Raw genomic sequence first — 5,154 nt, forward strand, 5'->3', positions numbered from 1 at the left:
AATGTCAAATGAGTGTCAGTTGCCACCAAAGATTCTTAAAATGCTGTATCACTGCATGATATTCAACCACTGGGGTAAAAAGTCATGCCTATAGTGCTGCAATATGTGGGAGAGACTGAGAACTTTTCAGAGAATCCTTGTACCAGGTTTCATGAAGTCAGTCATGTATACCACCATACAAGCTAGAGAGAATGTTCTTTGGTGATTGATCTCTGTGCAGCAGTATTTGATTTCTATGGATGATAGACTGTCAAACTACGAACTATGACTTTTCTGATAGGAAATCACGAATCCATCGCACGGTTAAGATGATACTCGATAGGCACAGAATTTGATTAGCAGCCGCTTTAGAGGAACAATGTCAAAAGAGAAAGGAAAGGAACTGATGATATCACCTGAATCAGGACTTAATGCGGAACCAGTGGCCATGAGTGAAAACGCATGTCGGACAGGGACTCCCACCTGGGATCTCCTCTTTAGCAGACAATTGCTTTAACCACTGATCCACCCAACCGCAGTGTTTAGTGTAAAAGCTCGGACTATCTCGGCAGCCGTCTCGCGTTCACACCTAGCGCCACCTATGTGCAGTCCCCTTCCATGTCCTCCATGCTACTAATTAACTTTAGATTTTCGCTGGAAGTTGAACTTCAATGTGCATTCCCACTGAAGGTCCGAGATGCTGCTCCAGGCGGGTGTAAAATGAATGTGCGCAACGGAAAATAACAATCGCTAAAATGAAGATTTGGCCCTATCTGACTACCCCCTGGACAAGATCTTAGGATATCTTAATTCTATAAATTACAATCTAAACATAAATGAATGATGAAGGCAACTAATCGTACTAAATGATAAACGTTGTTCCTGCTTATATATTTATTGTAGATTTTTTAAAAAAACTTTATATTACAAAGTTCACATTTTCTAAGTAAAATTACTAATTAATTGCCCAACTCTGCCCCTTATCATGACTGCGCGATCGAATATCAATAACGCGAAATGACTGACATCACCCACATACTGAACACTAGAAGACACTACTTTCAAAGATGATCTACGGTGGTGTGGAACCTTAGTGGAAATAAACTAACGTGACCACAGCAATTTAGATTTTATAGCCCTGATAAGCCGAAGCAATTTGCGATATCACCATATGAACTGCGTCCGTTGCGTCGAAGTGATGGTTCTCGTACTCGTCTGCGGCGATGGAAGAACTTCAGCCACAAATAAATTCTTTCAAACACTAGGACGGCTGAAGGCGGTCCTCTGACTAATATACTCTAATACTGCCTTCTCCGCTCTGTGTTCTACAGACGAGAAACGCGAACTCCCAGCCACAAGGACGGAGTTCAGATAACGTCTCAAAGTAAGTATAGGCAGAGGAAGTGCTCTCAATTACTGAACGCTGTGTACCAAACGACGACTTCCAACCCCGAAGTGAAGTCCAGAATCGTATAGGTTCGCAACAGTACGGTGCCTAACTGTTCGAACTATAAAGTCTCCTGAGAGCAAAGACAGCAAGTCCGTCACTACCAACAAAAGCAGATATCGGGCGACCGTCACACACGGGCGCTCACAACGGAAGACGTCGTCTCTCCACCGCTGGCCTCCCAGCAACACTCGTAATTTCGAAAACGAATCATATTCCCAAGCCGGCCGGTGTGGCCGAGCGGTTCTAGACGCTTCAGTCTGGAACCACGAGACCGCTACGGTCGCAGGTTCGAATCCTACCTCGGGCATGGATGTGTGTGATGTCCTTAGGCTAGTTAGGTTTAAGTAGTTGTAAGTTCTAGGGGACTGATGACCTCAGATGTTAAGTCCCATAGTGCTCAGAGCCATTTGAACCATATTCCCGAAACCACGGAATATTCTCCCTCTGTACAGATTCTTCCGAACGCCGACCAACCATATTTTAATCTTCTGTCGTCCAGCACTGAAAGTTTGCGAGGAAAAACTTATACAATGGTGTGCTTCTGAGTAAAAATCCTTGGAAATAACCCAGACTGCGTGGTTTCCGAGGTGACGTTTCCTTGTTCCTCTCAGCTGCGTCCCAGATTTTCGTAGTTTCCGGAGTATAATCCTTCCCGTCCGGCTACAACACCGGGCGGCCACGACTCTATTGTGCCCCAGTGCCTTAGGTGTCCAAACGTCTGTCTTGCTACTTCCTATATTTAAGCAGGACCAACACACCTGTTTGGACCTTCCACCCAGGGCTTGAGTTTCGCCTCCCATTTCATTTCCACTGTCGCTCCAACCTCTATTAGTATGATAATAAAGACACCTTACAAAGGTTGTGGATTCATTGCACATCGAATCGAATCAATTATATGAATGCATGGTGCCTCGGCTCTGATACAAATTACGTATATTTAAGGGGGGGGGAGGAGGAAGAAAGCAAAGAATAGGTGACGCTAGGTGGGAATGTGGGTCGGTAGGCGAAAGTGCGAGGTGCCGGGGCTAGCAGTGTATTTAATACTAAATTCTTCTAGAATCTTCATATGTAAATTATGCTCTAACCCCCCCCCCCCTATTCTAACTCCGATTTTTGCTGTAGCACATGGATTAAAAAGAAACGTGAACTGACTGTAATCGACCCTGCAAGTGGAGCAGAAAAGAGTTTGGCACCTGCAATAATTTAATTTGATAAATAAGTTAAATAAAGGAAAGTGTCATTAACGTAGTGAGAAACGATAGGGTTGCTCTACCGATTAACAGAATGAAAGTTCTGTCCAAAATAAAAATATGATTTATTATGATTAAACTCAAAATAATGAACAAAACACATGAAAGATTTACAACACATCAAATTGGCTCAAATTGGATACTCAAATAAATGCTGTCAAGGTGAAGTTGTCCCTAAACTAGATTGTGATATTTATGACGAAGTGGTATGTGGAGCCAATTCCTTGCAACTCAAATCTTAAGAGAAATACATAGCCAGCCCAACATTAATTGCTGCTACAGTAGTGAGAACTCAGACAATGTACACCCAAGACAGAACAAAGTTAGAAAAGACGAACAGGCGCGCTCTGCTGAGCTCTGATTATCACCTAGCAAAATTGCCTGCTTTGGCGGTGCTGCAGACGTACATTACCAAGTCTTCTTAACTGCAAGGACACGATTTGACGTACTGGAGGCGATGGCTGGTTGCTTCGACGTCCCGTCGTGGTGATGATAATGTTGCGAGTGTAGCCCGAAACAAATTATCCTGGTCTGGTTGTTCCAGACTAAAGACTTCCTAGCAATACAAATGCGCCTCTGAGGGAGACAAAGAAGGCTCGCCACACAATCACTGACGGTACAGTGACTGATTTTAACAAGCGAAGTCACACGGTAACTTCGATACAGTCAACTTTAGCCAAAACTGCTTTAGACATACAACATAGGCCGCTTGTACGCAGAACGTTCAATTGCCGACTGTACTCGGAAAGTTACGTTGAAGTCGAAACTTCAGCAACTTCGTCAAACAGTTACAATTAAATAAAAGTATATTTGACAGCCAACGGAAGGCAGGCTGTCCAGAGCAGCGAGAGCTCAGTGTTGTAACCTACTCCGACCGAAAGGCAAGAGCCGACTCTCTCAAGAGCACCTGTACAAGCCGAACACAGAACATTCCCGCCCTACGACAGTGGCCGTGGTTAAAAGTTCCAATCAGCAACTCGAAAACCGGTGGAAAATTCCACTCTATTGCCAAAGCACTACCATTCCACCAATGGAGATACATGGCGACAATTTCTGTGCAGATTTTGCTACGTCACAGAGCTATGCCCTGAGGAAGCCAATCATAGTTACGATTTTGCAGAAAACGCCCGCCAAGACTGCCTGGGAACACAAGTCATTCCCACGCCTCGCTGGTAGCCCGCCAGAAACGGTTTTCACTAAGTTTCTGCGAAGTAACGGAATCTCTAGCCCAGCCGCCCCTTCCGACGCATCTGGGCGTGTCGCTCCCGCTCTTATGACAATGTCGGCTTCTGGAAAGTATCCACTCGACTCCCTCACACCCGTCGGCTTAACCCTTTCAAGCTCAGAGGAACTCGCTTGTCACCGGACCACCCGGGTGACGAAGACGCTGCGTGGGAATTCCGCATGTGAAGGAATAGCAACTTTTCACCGCATACAATTAGAGAGGAAAATCGAATTACTCAGAGTAAGATAGAAATATGAGAGTGGGCTTCTGCCCCCTCTCAAGCGTACCGATATAGTCCGTGCCTTTTTCGATAAATACTGTGCCCGGTGTAAGGAGTGTGTCAGAACTCTCCATTACATTGAAAACAATATAGTTAACTGAATGCTACTCTTTGCATTGTGTAAACACTCAGATATCGATACTAACAATCTGAGGGCGAAACATGGGAGTGCGATTCTAAGCATTGTTGTGAGACTAGGTCTGTCTGCGAGAGTGGAAGTAGTAGTGTCGGTAGAGAACTCGCAGACGTAAAACGTGTCACGCTGCCATCACGTCGGTGATGGTAGATCTAACCACACTCAAGGCCTGATTTCATTTATATAGCCAGGGGAGATTTAGATGGCTTTACTACGCTTGAAGATGGAATTCAAGGTAAAATTCGCAAGCACAGCGCAAAAGCAATTGCGGGGCTGAATGAGATTTTCACTCTGCAGCGGAGTGTGCGCTGATATGAAACTTCCTGGCAGATTAAAATTGTGTGCCCGACCGAGACTCGAACTCGGGACCTTTGCCTTTCGCGGGCAAGCGCTCTACCAACTGAGCTACCGAAGCACGACTCACGCCCGGTACTCACAGCTTTACTTCTGCCAGTGTCCGTCTCCTACCTTCCAAACTTTACAGAAGCTCTCCTGCGAAACTTGCAGAACTAGCACTCCTGAAAGAAAGGATATTGCGGAGACATGGCCTAGCCACAGTCTGGGGAATATTTCCAGAATGAGATTTTCACTCTGCAGCGGAGTGTGCGCCGATATGAAACTTCCTGGCAGATGAAAACTGTGTGCCCGACCGAGACTCGAACTCGGGACCTTTGCCTTTCGCGGGCAAGCGCTCTACCAACTGAGCTACCGATTGGGACCTTTGCCTTTCGCGGGCAAGCGCTCTACCGAGTTCGAGTCTCGGTCGGGCACACAGTTTTCATCTGCCAGGAAGTTTCATATCAGCGCACACTCCGCTGCAGAGTGAAAATCTCA

The 5,154-nt window shown here is 45.8% G+C and overlaps 1 non-coding gene across 1 annotated transcript; it reads right to left on the reverse strand.

The window, feature by feature from the left end:
- Window positions 1-4,661: 4,661 nt before the first annotated feature.
- On the reverse strand, window positions 4,662-4,736 carry Trnas-cga (transfer RNA serine (anticodon CGA)). The gene has a single exon. It is a non-coding gene; the product is annotated as a tRNA-Ser (tRNA).
- Between the last annotated feature and the right edge of the window lie 418 nt (window positions 4,737-5,154).

This window comes from Schistocerca gregaria, chromosome 8 (genome assembly GCF_023897955.1).
Source record: "Schistocerca gregaria isolate iqSchGreg1 chromosome 8, iqSchGreg1.2, whole genome shotgun sequence".
NCBI classification, from domain to species: domain Eukaryota; kingdom Metazoa; phylum Arthropoda; class Insecta; order Orthoptera; family Acrididae; genus Schistocerca; species Schistocerca gregaria.